The sequence below is a fragment of the Scyliorhinus torazame genome, chromosome 2 (assembly GCF_047496885.1).
Source record: "Scyliorhinus torazame isolate Kashiwa2021f chromosome 2, sScyTor2.1, whole genome shotgun sequence".
Classification (NCBI taxonomy): domain Eukaryota; kingdom Metazoa; phylum Chordata; class Chondrichthyes; order Carcharhiniformes; family Scyliorhinidae; genus Scyliorhinus; species Scyliorhinus torazame.
Window position 1 is genome coordinate 395,358,794 of NC_092708.1, and position 15,940 is coordinate 395,374,733.

General features: G+C 52.8%; 1 protein-coding gene across 1 annotated transcript in view; it reads right to left on the reverse strand.

Annotated features, from left to right (window-relative positions):
* brf1b (BRF1 general transcription factor IIIB subunit b) overlaps nt 1–15,940 on the reverse strand; it is a 516,534-nt gene that overhangs the window by 310,203 nt on the left and 190,391 nt on the right. The gene's annotated exons all lie outside the window — the stretch shown is intronic.

Here is a 15,940-nt window from a genome sequence, read left to right on the forward strand (position 1 = left end):
GTTTTTAGCGGTTGAATATCTTTCAGTCACCTGCTGCCACAAAAAGGGCCGGTTTGGTTCATTTGACTGCACCGCTGGTTTGTGATGCAGAGCGAGGCCAGCAGCGTGGGTTCAGTTCCTGTACCGGCTGAGGTTATTCATGAATTTCCCGCCTTCTCAACCTTGCCCCTCGCCCGAGATGTGGTGAAAAATCACCACCAGTCAGCTCTCCCCATCAAAGGGGAAAACAGCCAATGGTCAGGGGACAATGGTGACTTTACCGTACTGCCACAAAAGAATATCTCAGGGCCAAATTGTCACCTTTGCCCAGGATTTAACTTCTCCCCCCTATTTTTGTGAGCTGCTGCCCATCCATCCCACCCAACAAATTCCTCCTCCCACACTGTCCTCAGGCTATTGGCTGCTGTTCCACGAGTCCCTAGGTGGTACAAGTTTATGACCAGTTTCGAGAAGGTAGACAAAAAAAAGTTCATGGTACAAAGATGAGGGGAGTTTGGGTGAGAGATACAGAAGGAATGTGAAGAAGCGTTGTTTTACACAGCGAGTAATCACCTGGAACTCACTGCCTGCGAGCGTGACGGAAGGAGGAGCAAGCAACAATTTCAAAAGGAAATTAGACCGGCAAATAAACATGGAATGAAATAAACTTGAGAGAAATAAACTTTTAAATTTTTTTCCAATTAAGGGGCAATTTAGCGTGGCCAATCCACCTACCCTGCACATCTTCAGGTTGTGGGGATGAGACCCACGTAGACACGGAGAGAATGTGCAAAATCCTCACAGACAGTGACCCAGAGCCGGGATCGAACCCGGGTCCTCAGCTGAGAGAGAGAAATAAACTTGAGGAAAATAAAGTTACAATGGTAGGGGGATAGAGCAGGGACTGATTACTCCAAGAGCCAGCATGGACTCGAAAGGGCCAAATAGCTTCCTTCTGTGCCATAATGTGTCTAGAACCCCACTGTTGCTTCACAGCGCCAGGGTCCCAGGATCGATTCCCACTTGGGCCAGTGTCTGTGCAGAGTCTGCACGTTCTCCACGTGTCTGCGTGGGTTTCCTCCGGGTGCTCCGGTTTCCTCCCACAAGTCGCGAAAGACGTGCTTGTTAGGTGAATTGGACATTCTGAATGCTCCCTCTGTGACCCGAACAGGCGCCGGAATGTGGCGACTAGGGGATTTTCACAGTAACTTCATTGCAGTGTTAATGTAAGCCTACTTGTGACAATAAAGATTATATTATACTTTTCCACCTTTTAGTACCTCATCAAAGTAACCACTCTACAAGTGAGCCTAGATGGCGAATCTGTAAGGGATACAAACGAGTGGGACGGGGTGTGGTGGGTGGAGGAAACATCACACCAGAGCACCCAGAGGAAGGCAGAATTGAACCAGGGTCCCTGGAGCTGTGAGGCAACCACTGTACCCCCCTTGATCTGATCCCCTGCGGTTGTTCCCCTCAATAACAGGTATAGCGTTTTGGATACTGTTGGGTGGGGGGGTCCTACCAGAGGTAAGCCACGGTGACCAGGTCTCTGGCACTGAGTCTTTCCCTGTGGTTCAGAAGGGAAGGGGGAGAGCAGGAGAGCATTAGTTATTGGGGACTCGATAGTTAGAGATACAGATAGGCGGTTCTGTGGCAACGATAGAGGCTCACGGTTGGTGTGTTGCCTCCCGGGTGCCAAGGTCCGTGACGTCTCTGATCGTGTTTTCAGGATCCTTAAGGGGGAGGGGGAGCAGCCACAAGTCATGGTACACATCGGTACCAACGACATAGGTAGGAAAAGGGACGGGGATGTAAAACAGGAATTCGGGGAGCTAGGGGCCGAGAGCCAGGACAGACCGTGGTGTCATCTCTGGTTTGCTGCCAGTGCCATGTGCTAGCGAGGTGAGGAACAGGGAGAGAGTGCAGTTAAACACGTGTAGGAGGGATGGTGTAGGAGGGAGGGTTTCAGTTACTTGGATAATTGGAGCACATTCAAGGTGGGACGTGTACAAACAGGATGGGTTACACCTGAACCAGAAGGGCACCAATATCCTGGGAGGGAAATTTGCTACAGCTCTTCAGGGGGGTTTAAACTAATTTGGCAGGCGGATGGGAAACTGATTTGTAGTCCAGGAGATAGCGTTGCTGGAGTTCAGGAAGTTGAGGGTAGTGCAGTACTGTGGAAGGTACCACGGTCACAAGAGTGGACCTGCAGGCATGAAGGTGGTTTGAAGTGTGTCTACTTCAATGCGAGGAGCGTCAGGAATAAGGTTGGTGAGCTTGAAGCATGGATTGGTACCTGGGACTACGATGTTGTGGCCATTACGGAGACGTGGATGGAACAGGGGCAGGAATGGTTGTTGGAGGTTCCGGGGTTTAGATGTTTCAGTAAGATTAGGGAAGGTGGTAAAAGAGGTGGAGGACTAGCATTGTTAATCAAGGATAGCATAATGGCTGCAGAAAGGCAGTTTGAGGAGGATCTGCCTACTGAGGTAGTGTGGGCTGAAGTTAGAAATAGGAAAGGAGCGGTCACTTTGTTATGAGTTTTCTATAGGCCCCCAAACAGCAACAGAGATGTGGAGGAAAAGATTGAAATGCAGATTTTGGATAGGTGCTGTCGTCACAGGGTAGTTGTCATGGGTGACTTTAACTTTCCAAATATTGATTGGAACCACTATAATTCGAATAGTTTGGATGGGGCTGTTTTTATCCAGTGTGTGCAGGAGGGTTTCCTCACACAATATGTGGATAGACCGACAAGAGGCGGGGCCACATTGGATTTGGTACTGGGTAATGAACCGGGCCAAGTGTAAGATTTGGTTGTGGGAGAGCACTTTGGAGATAGTGACCACAATTTGGTGACTTTCACTACAGCAATGGAGAGGGATAGGAACATACGGCAGGGCAAGGTTTATAACTGGGGGAAGGATAATTACGATGCGATTAGGCAAGAATTGGGGAGCATAAGATGGAAACAGGAACTGTCAGGGATAGGCACAATTGAGATATGGAGCTTGTTCAAGGAGCAAATACTGTGTGTCCTTGATATGTATGTCCCTGTCAGGCAGGGAGGAAATGGGCGAGTGAGGGAACCATGGTTTACAAAACAGGTTAATGGTCTTGTCAAGAGGAAGAAGGAGGCTTATGTAAGGATGAGAAAACAATGTTCAGTTAGGGCACTTGAGGAATACAAGATAGTGAGGAAGGAGCTCAAGAAAGGGCTTAGGAGAGCTAGGAGGGGGCATGAGAAATCCTTGGCGGGTAGGATCAAGGAAAACCCCAAGGCTTTTTACACTTAGGTGAGGAATAAAAGAATGACCAAGGTGAAGTTAGGGCCGGTCAAGGACAGTAGTGGGAACGTGTGCATGGAGTCTGAAGATATAGGATAGGCCCTAAATGAATACTTTTCTTCAGTGTTCACAAAGGAGAGGGGCCATGTTGTTGAGGAGGATAGTGCGATACAGGCTGGTAGGCTGGAGGAGGTAGATATTCGGAAGGAAGATGTGTTAGAAATTTTGAGAAGCCTGAGGATAGATAAGTCCCCTGGGCCTGATGGGATATATCCTAGGATTCTTTGGGAAGCGAGGGATGAGATTGCAGAGCCTTTGGCTTTGATCTTTATGTCCTCACTGTCTACAGGAATAGTGCCAGAAGACTGGAGAGAGGTGAATATTGTCCCCTTGTTCAAGAAAGGGAATAGGTATAACCATGGGAATTATAGGCTCACCGTTAGTCTCACTTCGATCATAGGTAAATTATTGGAAAGGGTCCTGAGGGATAGGATTCATGATCATTTGGAAAGATACAGCTTAATCCAGGATAGTCAGCACGGATTTGTGAGGGGTAAGTCTTGCATCACAAGTTTGATTGTATTCTTTGAGGAGGTAACTAAGTACATAGATGAAGGTAGAGCAGTTGATGTCGTATACATGGATTTTAGTAAGGCGTTTGATAAGGTTCCCCATGTCGGCTCATGCAGAAAGTAAGGAGGCATGGCAGAGGGAAATTTGGCCGATTGGATCAGTAACTGGCTATCACATAGAAGAGAGGATGGTGGTAGATGGTAAATTGTCATCCTGGAGCCCAGTCACCAGCGGTGAACCACAGGGATCAGTGCTGGGTCCTCCGCTATTTGTGATTTTTATCACTGACTTGGATGATGGAGTTGAAGGGTGGGTTAGTAAATTGCTGATGACACCAAGACTGGTGGAGTAGTGGATAATGTGGAGGGCTGTTGTAGGCTGCAAAGAGACATTGATAGGATGCAGAGCTGGGCTGAAAAGTGGCAGATGGAGTTTAACTCTGATAAGTGTGAGGTGATTCATTTTGGTCGGACAAATTTGAATGCGGATTACAGGGTTAACGGCAGAGTTCTGAAGAATGTGGAGAAGCAGAGAGATCTCGGAGTTCATGTCCATATATCTCTGAAAGTTGCCACCCAAGTGGATAGAGCTGTGAAGAAAGCCTATCGTGTGTTAGCATTTATTAACAGAGGGATTAAGTTTAAGAGCCGTGAGGTTATGCTGCAACTGTACAAGACCTTGGTTAGACCAGATTTGCAATATTGTGTGCAGTTCTGGTCACCTCATTATAGGAAGGATGTGGAAGCATTGGAAAGGGTGCAAAGGAGATTTACCAGGATGCTGCCTGGATTGGTGGGTGGGTCTTATGAGGAAAGGATGAGGGAGCTAGGGCTTTTCTCATTGGAGCGAAGGAGGATGAGAGGTGACTTAATTGAGGTGGACAGGATGATGAGAGGGATCGATAGAGTGAACGTTCAGCGACTTTTTCCTCAGGTGGATGTAGCTGTTACAAGGGGGCATAACTATAAGATTCATGGTGGAAGATATAGGAGGGATGTCAGAGGTAGGTTCTTTACTCAGAGAGTGGTTGGGGCGTGGAACGCACTCCCAGCTATGGTAGTGGAGTCAGACACTTTAGGAACTTTCAAGCGGTTATTGGATAGGCACATGGCGTGCACTAGAATGATTGGGAGTAGGTTGATTTGATCCTGGCTTCAGACTAAGGGCCGAACAGTGCTGTACAGTTCTATGTTCTATGATTGGCAGAACAGACTCGAGGGGCTGAATTGCCTACTTCTGCTCCTAATTCCTATGTTCCTGTATTCCTATAGGTGGTCTTTGGATGAAGACGAAACCTCATCTGTGATGGTCCACATGGTCGAATAACCTGTTGACAGTTGTTTGGGCTCAGGTCCAAATAGCAGCCATTGGGTCCAGGTTGATCTCTGTGGAACTGCAATCCAGGAGTAAGTATCTTCAGTAAAGGATATACCCAATCTGTTTGGGGAGGGAGTAGGAATTACTGAACCCAAACAAACCTCTGGGAGAGTGCAGTCTAGAGGGAGCACTGAATGTGTCCCACCAAGGTCAATGTGGAAGGTCATCAAGGTCAATGTGGAAGGTCATCAAGGTCAATGTGGAGGGTCACCAAGGTCAATGTGGAAGGTCACCAAGGTCAATGTGGAAGGTCACCAAGGTAAGTGTGAAGGATCACCAAGGCATTTGTCGCCCTTAAATTTCAAATTCACTGAGCCAACCGTGGTGTAAGTTCCCATCTACGTCCTTTCCAGAGACACCCCAGCGATCGATGTTACTGACCGGGTGGAGTTGTCACCCCACCCCTCTTCCCCCCCCCCGCCCCCTCCCACCTCCCCCCCTTCCGTTCCTTTCTCCTCCCCCCCCCCCCACCCCGACCACCCCCTTTCCGTCCCGTCTTCCCCCCCCACTCCCCGACCACCCCCTTTCCGTCCCGTCTTCCCCCGCCCCAAACCACCCCCTTTCCGTCCCGTCTTCCCCCCCCCCCCGACCACCCCCTTTCCTTCCCGTCATCCCACCCCGACCACCTCCTTTCCGTCCCGTCAGCCCCCCCTCCAACCACCCCCTTTCCGTCCCGTCTTCCCCCCCCCCCGACCACCCCCTTTCCGTCCCGTCTCTCCCCCCCCCCCCCCCCCCGACCACCCCCTTTCCGTCCCGCCTCCCCCCCCCGACCACCCCCTTTCCGTGCCGTCTCCCTCCCCCCCCCGACCACCCCCTTTCCGTGCCGTCTCCCCCCCCCGACCACCCCCTTTGCGTCCCATCTCCCCCCCGATCACCCCCTTTCCGTCCCGTCTCTCCCCCCCTGACCACCCCTTTTCCGTCCCGTCTCCTCCCCCCCCCCCAACCACCCCCTTTCCGTCCCATCTCCCCCCCGACCACCCCCTTTCCGTCCCATCTCCCCCCCCCCCAACCACCCCCTTTCCGTCCCGTCTCTCCCCCCCCTGACCACCCCTTTTCCGTCCCATCTCCCCCCCCCCCCCGACCACCCCCTTTCCGTCCCATCTCCCCCCCCCGATCACCCCCTTTCCGTCCCATCTCCCCCCCCCAACCACCCCCTTTCCGTGCCGTCTCCCCCCCCGACCACCCCCTTTGCGACCCATCTCCCCCCCCGATCACCCCCTTTCCGTCCCGTCTCTCCCCCCCCTGACCACCCCTTTTCCGTCCCGTCTCCTCCCCCCCCCCCCCAACCACCCCCTTTCCGTCCCATCTCCCCCCCGATCACCCCCTTTCCGTCCCATCTCCCCCCCCCAACCACCCCCTTTCCGTCCCGTCTCTCCCCCCCCTGACCACCCCTTTTCCGTCCCGTCTCCCCCCCCCCCCAACCACCCCTTTCCGTCCCATCTCCCCCCCCGATCACCCCCTTTCCGTCCCATCTCCCCCCCCCAACCACCCCTTTTCCGTCCCGTCTTCCCCCCACCCCCGACCACCCCCTTTCCAGTCCCATCTCCCCCCCACCCCAACCACCCAGTCTTACTTCCCCCCGACCACCCCCTTTCCGTCCCATCTCCCCCCCCACCCCGACCACCCCCTTTCCGTCCCATCTCCCCCCCCCAACCACCCCTTTTCCGTCCCGTCTTCCCCCACCCCCGACCACCCCCTTTCCAGTCCCATCTCCCCCCCACCCCAACCACCCAGTCTTACTTCCCCCCGACCACCCCCTTTCCGTCCCATCTCCCCCCCCCCCGACCACCCCCTTTCCAGTCCCATCTCCCCCCCCGACCACCCCCTTTGCGTCCCATCTCCCCCCCCCCGACCACCCCCTTTCCAGTCCCATCTCCCCCCCCCCCCCCCGACCACCCAGTCTTACCTCCCCCCGACCACCCCCTTTCCGTCCCATCTCCCCCCCCCCCCCCCCCGACCACCCCCTTTCCGTCCCATCTACCCCCCACCCCCGACCACCCCTTTCCGTCGCATCTCCCCCCCCCCGACCACCCCCTTTCCAGTCCCATCTCCCCCCCACCCCAACCACCCAGTCTTACCTCCCCCCGACCACCCCCTTTCCGTCCCATCTCCCCCCCCCCCCCGACCACCCCCTTTCCGTCCCATCTCCCCACCCCCCCGACCACCCCCTTTCCGTCCCATCTCCCCCCCACCCCAACCACCCAGTCTTACTTCCCCCCCGACCACCCCCTTTCCGTCCCATCTCTCCCCCCCCCCCCTGACCACCCCCTTTCCGTCCCATCTCTCCCCCCCCCCCCGACCACCCCCTTTCCGTCCCATCTCCCCCCCCCCGACCACCCCCTTTCCGTCCCATCTCCTCCCCCCCCCGACCACCCCCTTTCCGTCCCATCTCCCCCCCACCCCGACCACCCCCTTTCCGTCCCATCTCCCCCCCCCCCCCGACCACCCCCTTTCCGTCCCATCTCCCCCCCCCGACCACCCCCTTTCCGTCCCATCTCCCCCCCCGACCACCCCCTTTCCGTCCCATCTCCTCCCCCCCCCCGACCACCCCCTTTCCGTCCCATCTCCCCCCCCCCCCGACCACCCCCTTTCCGTCCCATCTCCCCCCCCCCCGACCACCCCCTTTCCGTCCCATCTCCCCCCCCCCCCCGACCACCCCCTTTCCGTCCCATCTCCTCCCCCCCCCGACCACCCCCTTTCCGTCCCATCTCCCCCCCCCCCGACCACCCCCTTTCCGTCCCATCTCCCCCCCCCCCCGACCACCCCCTTTCCGTCCCATCTCCCCCCCACCCCAACCACCCAGTCTTATTTCCCCCCGACCACCCCCTTTCCGCCCATCTCCCCCCCCCCCCGACCACCCCCTTTCCGTCCCATCTCCCCCCCCCCGACCACCCCCTTTGCGTCCCATCTCCTCCCCCCCCCGACCACCCCCTTTCCGTCCCATCTCCGCCCCCCCCCCCCCGACCACCCCCTTTCCAGTCCCACCTCCTCCCCCCCCCGACCACCCCCTTTCCGTCCCATCTCCCCCCCCCCCCCCCCGACCACCCCCTTTCCGTCCCATCTACCCCCCACCCCCGACCACCCCTTCCCATCTTTCCCACCACCACCCCTTCCCTCTCCCCAGCCAAACTTTCTTTACCCTCGAAAAAGTCTGGTTACTTTTTGAGTCTGTTACCTTAGAAACAGCCAGGATAGCTTTGGCGTCCAGCCACCAAATGTTAACGCAGCAAGGACATGAAATGGAGCGGAAAATAAGAACACAACAATCCACAAACAGCAGCATTTCGACCCTGCTCAGTGCCTGGACTCATCGTTTTTTTAATAAACATTTTATTGAGGTATTTTTGGTTTTACAACAACAATAAAATGTACATGAAACTATAAACATCGTGCAAAAGCAGTCTCCCTCCCTTACAGGTCCCAGCTTTATTAACCCCCTACTCTAAGCTACACTAACCCCCCCCCCCCCCCCCCCATCTGCTGACGATTAATGTTCTGCAATGAAGTTGACGAACGGTTGCCACCTCCAGGTGAACCCTAACGGTGACCCTCTCAAAGCAAACTTGATTTTCTCCAAACAGTGAAAGCTAGCCATGTCCGATAGCCAAGTCTCCGACTTCGGGGGCTTTGAGTCCCTCCATGCTAATAATATCCGTCTCTGGGCTACCAGGGAAGCAAAGACCAGAACATCTGCCTCTTTCTCCTCCTGGATTCCCGGGTCTTCCGACACCCTGAAAATCGCCACCTTTGGACTCGGTGCCACCCTTGTTTTTAACACTGTGGACATGACATCTGCAACCCCCTGCCAAAATCCCCTAAGCTTCGGACATGACCAGAACATGTGGACATTGTTCGCTGGTCCTCCCGCTCAGGTGAACGACCTTGAATTGTATCAGGCTGAGCCTGGCACATGTTATGGACGCGTTGACTCGACTCAACGGGTCCGCCCATAGACCATCCTCTATCTCTCCTCCCAGCTCCTCCTCCCACTTGTACTTCAACTCCTCAGTCTGCGTATCCTCTGACCCCATGAGTTCCTTATAGATGTCCGAGACCTTCCCTTCTCCCACCTACACATCTTGAAACTACCCTGTCCTGTATCCCCCTTGGTGGTAGGAGCGGGAAGGTTGAGACCTGCCTACGTAGGAAGTCCCGCACCTGCAGGTACCTGAATTTGTATTCCCTCGCCAATCCAAATTTCTCCTCCAGCTCTCTCAAGCTAGGAAAGCTCCCCTCTATAAACATATCCCCCATCCTCTCAATCCCTGCTCTCTGCAATCTCTGAAACACCCCATCCATCCTTCCCGGGGCAAACGGGTGATTATTACAAATTGGAGACCAGACCGATGCTCCCTCTGCTCCCACGTTTCCTCCATTGCCCCCAGAGCCGCCACCACCACGGGGCTGGTGGAGTACCGTGCCGGCGGGAACGGCAGAGGCGCCGTTATCAACGCCCCCAAGCCGGTGCCCTTACATGAAGCCGCCTCCATACGCTCCCATGCCGACCCTCCCCCACCACCCACTTCCTGATCATGGCTATATTCACCGCCCAATAGTAGTTACTGAAGTTTGGCAGCACCAGCCCGCCCTCTCCCTGGCTCCGCTCAATCATCCCCTTTTTTACTCGCGGGGTCTTGCCCGCCCATGCAAAGCCGGCAATCACTTTGTTGACCCGTTTAAAAAAGGACCGCGGAATAAAGATGGGGAGACACTGAAACACAAACAGGAATCTCGGGAGGACCGTCATCTTCACCGTCTGTACCCTCCCAGCTAGTGACAACGGTAGCACGTCCCACCGTCGGAAATCGTCCTTCATTTGGCCTACTAGTCAGGCCAGATTTAGTTTGTGTAGCCGTTCCCATTCCCGCGCCACTTGGATGCCTACATACCCAAAGCTTCCCCCGACCACTCTAAACGGCAGTTACCCCAGTCACCTCTCCTGTCCCCTTGCCTGGATCGCAAACATCTCGCTTTTCCCCATATTTAGTTTATACCCCGAAAAGCGGCCAAATTCCCCCAGAATCTTCATGATTTCTTCCATCCCTCTGCTGGGTCCGATACATACAGGAACAGGTCGTCGGTGTAAAGCGAGACTCTGTGCTCCACCACCCCTCCCGGACCAGCCCCTTGAAGCTTTCAGTGCAATTGCCAACGGCTCTATGGCTAACGCGAACAACAGTGGGGAGAGGGGACATCCCTGTCTCGTCCCCCGATGCAGCCTAAAATAGTCCGATGTTGTCCTATTCGTCCGTACGCTTGCCACAGGAGCCTGATACAGCAACCTGACCCAGTCAATAAAGCCCCTCCCAAATCCGAACCATCCCAGTACCTCCCACAGATATTCCCATTCTACTCGATCAAAGGCCTTCTCTGCGCCCATTGCGACCACTACCTCCACCTCCCTACCTTCCGGGGGCATCATGATCACGTTTAACAGCCTTCTTACATTGGCCACCAACTGCCTTCCCCTAACAAACCCCGCTTGGTCCTCCACAATAACGTCCGGGACACTTCCTCAATCCTAGAGGACAAAATTGTGGCCAGCAGTTTGGCGTCCACATTCAATAGGGATATCGGTCTGTAGGACCCACACTGCTCCGGGTCCTTGTACCGCTTCGGGATCAGCGAAATCGTGGCCTGTGACATCGTCGGGGGAAGCACCCCTCTCCCATGCCTCATTGAATGTCCTCATCAACAGCGGCCCCAATACCCCAGAGAACCTTTTATCGAACTCCACTGGGTACCCGTCCGGCCCTGGGGCTTTACCCGACTGCATGGTCTTCAGTCCCTCCGCTATCTCTTCGATCCCGATCGGGGCCCCCAGCCCTTCTACCAGCTCCCCGTCCACCTTCGGGAAATTCAGCCCCCCTAGGAAGTGCCTCATCTCCTCCGGCCCGGTTGGGGGTTCTGACCCGTACAGCCTACTATAAAACTCCTTAAACGCCTTATTCACCCCTGCTGAGTCTCCGACCAGGTTCCCGTCTCCATCCTTTACTTTCCCTATCACCCTGGCTGCCTCCCTCTTTCTAAGCTGCTGTGCAAGCATTCTGCTGGCCTTCTCTCCATGCTCATAAATTGCCCCCCCCTCGCCTTTCTCAGCTACTTTACCACCCTCCCGGTGGACTCATCGTTTTAAGTGCACTGTGCACACTAGCTCTGTAACAGTATACAGTCTGATCGGAACAGGATAGGGAACGCTTTTCTTGACTACTGCAGTTCCCACAAGTGTTAGTTTAAAATGTTGTGCAAAGACTCTGTTTTTAAATAAGGGCATGAACTAAATAATCAAGCAAGTGTCGCTGAAATTTTGAACAAGGAAGGGTTCAGGTCACAGAATATTTGATCTCTTTCTGGCTGTTTGAGGAGAAATATTAAACCAAGAGACAGTGAAGATCGACTATGATTAGATCAGGAATGAGGGCTCCAATATAGAAAGGCTTAGAAAAAAACTGGGGCCTCTTTACTGGAACAAAGAATCTTAAAAGCCGGCCAAAAAGTTTCAAAATCTGAGGCGAGCAATCATTGAAAAATTGATTCTGTTGGTTGACAAACCATGAATATGGCTTTGACTTGAGACCAAAATTCAGAGAATAATGACCATTCGGCCCATCAATTCTTATTGTTTTTAAATGTACCCAATTCTTTTTTTCCCAATTAAGGGGTAATTTAGAGTGGACAATCCACCTACCCTGCACATCTGTGTGTTGTGGGGGTGAGACCCACTTGGACACGGGGAGAATGTGCAAACGCCACACGGAGAGTGACCCGGGGCCGGGATCGAACCTGGGACCTCGGCGCCGTGAGGCAGCAGTGCTAACCACTGTACCACCCTGCCGCCCTCCCATCAACTATTAAAAGAGTTGTTGGAGAACATGGAAGGAGTTGAAGAACTGCTTTAACACAAAGGGGTATTTGATTCACTAAATTTAGAATATCATTTAACGGGGAACAGAATACAGCATTAAAAATAACTTGCAATTATGCAGCACTTATAAAGTAGAAAAATGCATCAAAGCATCCCACAGGGACAGGGGCCGAGATGGCAGCAGCTAGCCATACCATATCCATAGAACCCATACACAGTGCAGGAGGTCGACATTCTGTCCATTGAGTCTGCACCGACCCTTTGAAAGAATACCCGACCTAGGCCCGCTTCCCCCACTCTATCCCCCTAACACCACCTAACCTGCACGCCTTTGGACACTAAGGGGCAATTTTAGCATGGCCAATCCACCTCACCTGCACAACTTTGGACTGTGAGAGGAAACCGGAGCACTCGGAGGAAACCCACATGGACACAGGGAGAACGTGCAACAGTCACCCAAGGCCGGAATCAAACCCGGATTCCCTGGCAATGAGGCAGCAGTGCTAACCACTGTGCCACCGGGCTGTCCATATGGCTATGGCCGTCAGTGCTGGGGTGAAGGGTGGGAGGAATGCACAACATGTTCGAAGCTGGGATTGGATAACTTAAGGGAGCATTGGAGAGGTGGAGGAGGTTAGTTGGAGAAATGGGGAGAGACAAGAGGGATTGAGAATTTTATACTGAAGACACTGGGGCACTTAGAGCCATATCTAGCAAGGACAGGAATGATAAGCGAGTGGGATAAGATACACATAGTAGTTTTGGATAAACTTAATTTTACAGAGCGTAGAAGGTGGATTCTGTCTGTAGATTCTGAGGTGCCAAGGACCATGGTAAGATTTTTAGCTGCAGGTGAACCAAGTAAGGCAAAGTTACAGAGGTGAAAGTAGGTGGACAGACAGGATATAGAATTGAAATTTCAGCTGGAGGTTGAATAAGATGCACAGACTGCAGGCAGTCTGGTTCATCCTGAGAGTGGACAGGGATGGGAATGGGAATCCGTGCTTCACGTACAGAGTTTGTGTCATGGAAGACAAGGGCTCTTTGGTCTTCCCAATATTTTGTTGAGGAAACTGAACCTCATTCGAGGTTGGATATCAACACACAAACAAAGAATACAAGGAGTGGATAAAGAAATGGGATTACAGGAGATAGCTCATGTTGAGAAGTTAGCACTAGAACAGGTGCAATGGGCTGAAGGACAATGGTAATAAAAGGACAATGCAATAATGACTAGATCATGCTCTTTCGTGATGATGGTTGAGGGATAAATACTTGTCAGGACACCAGGGAGAACTATTCTTCCACATGGTGCCAAAGAACAATTTACCTAATGAGGTGAATCCACCAGGGGGGCAACCTCACCTGAAAGATGGTAAATCTGACAGTGCAGCATTCTCTCAGTCCTGATCTGAAGTGCGAGCCTGGATTATAGGCTCAAGTGTCTGGAGCGCGACTGGAACTTACAACCTTCAGATTCAACGGTAAAAGTGATACCCACGGAGACACAACTGAGGCCTACGGTAAGGACTGTTGGCCTGCTCCTGTGAAACCATTCCCCTGAAAGAGTAAGCAGCTTTGGGGAAAAGACGGATCGGTTTTCAGGTGAATGCAAAAGATCCCATGATAATGTTTCAAAAGTGTTCTCCTCAGAGCCCTGGCCAACATATATTCCTCATCCAACACTACAAAAATACATAACCTGATAAAACAGGCCACAGGGCATACATGGAATATTGTCCCACAAAAGTATAACAGTACAGCAGCATAATTATTTTTTTAAAATTCCAATTAAGGAGCAATTTAACGTGGCCAATCCGCCTCCCCTGTACATCTTTTTGGGTTGTGGGGGTGAGACTCACGCAGAGACGGGGAGAATGTATGAACTCCACACGGACAGTGACCCGGGGCATGGATGGAACCCGGGTCCTCAGTGCCATGAGGCAGCAGTGCTAACCACTGCGCCACCGTGCCGCCCAGTATTTGATCCAATATTGAGCAGTTGCCAATCAGAAACATAAAAAAGGAAAGCTAATCTCCCTGCTATGGGGAAAGCAAGCGAACAGCTCACACAAACAGAGCAGCTGGAATGACTAAAATAAACCAGGCACCAGCTGCATTTGGGCAAAATTTACCAATGTTGCTTGGCCGGGTTAAAATACAAACAAATGGCAATCTAAATTAGTCCTCGACAGCTGTTGCTGGATGCGGCAAAGCAATCAGCAAAAATGTGACTTCAAGAGGGCTCGAAAGGGCAAATCCTCACACCGATTACAAATTGCAACCTTGCTAAAGGTGTTGTCACAAGTGTGTGCCCGGGTGAGGAGGGGGTGCCGGGAGTCAAATGCCAGCCAGTTCACTGTACCGGCTTAATCATCCACTCCCTCAGCCACTGGCATACTGTGGTTGAAGCTTGTAGCAAAGATGTACTTCAGCAACACGGGCATCTTCACAGCACTTTGCAAACCCCTGATCTCGATCATCAGCACGGGCAAGGGTGGCAGATGCAGAACACCATCACCATCAAATTCCCCTCACACACCACCCTGACTTGGGAAATTTATCATTCCCAAATCGCTGCTCGCTCAAAATCCTGAAACACCCTTCCTAACAGCACAGCGGATGCACCTACACCAGACTGCAGTCGTTCAAGTTGGCAACTCGCCACCTTCCCAAGCACAATCAGGAATGGGTTTTTAAACAAAGCTGATTTTGCTAATAATGCCCACATCGAGAGCATGAATCTTTGAAAAAGCTTCTCAGTGCCTTCTGCAAGGGCACATTCTTCAGAAGCAAGTTAAGGTTATGGGGAGAAGGCAGGAAAATGGGGATGAGAAAATGATCAGCCACGATTGAATGGCGGAGCAGACTAGATGGGCCGAATAGCCTGTGTTTTATGGTCTAAGACAAATAGGCTTTCCCTCCTGTATGCCATCACCATCCAGGGCAAACAACAGCAGGTTTTGTTTATGATGCTGCAATATATAATCTTCCAAACCCCTCATAATTCTTACCTGGGAAACTACCACCATCACTTGGCAACATTTCCGTTGCCACCACCTCTGTGTAACACTATAAAATCTCAATATGGGGGCACGGGCCAAACTCTGTTCACCAGCAGATTCGTACAGCCTTCATGCACACATTTTTACAGCCTCTGGCCTCAATGACTTCTATCAGGTCCTGGTAATGGTTCCATTGTAACCATTTAGACCTCCTCCAGATCCATATATTGAAAGGCTGTTAAGCACTGCTGCCTCATGGTGCCGAGGACCCCGATAACCTTTCACCCCCCTTGTTAAACAAGAATCCGTCAACCTCTGCCTGAAAAATATTCAAAGATGGGGGGGGGGGCACGGTGACACGGTGGTTAGCACTGCTGCTTCATGGCGCTGAGGTCCCAGGTTCGATCCCGGCCCCGGGTCACTGGCCGTGTGGAGTTTGTACATTCTTCCAGTGTCTGCGTTGGTTCCACCTCCACAATCCAAAGATGCATAAGTTAGGTGGGTTGGCCACGCTAAATTTCCCCTTGAAATAATCGGCACCAGCTGTCCAGTAAACCTCTTGGAAAACTCCACCGGGAATCCCTCTGGCTCCGCAGGGAACCTTACCCATTCGCATCAGCCCTCTCACTGCCAAGACCTGCACTGGGCCCAATGGCTCATCGAGATCCTCACACTCTTACTCCCCCACCTCGAGAAACTCTAAGCCATCCAAAAATTCCAACATTGGCCCGAAGGTGCCAACGACTTTGGCTTCAACCAGTTTCAGATTGAAAACACAAATCTCCCCCAGAATCAACTGACGCATGTCCAAATCCGGCATTGCAGCCAACAATCTCCTCATAAGTGTT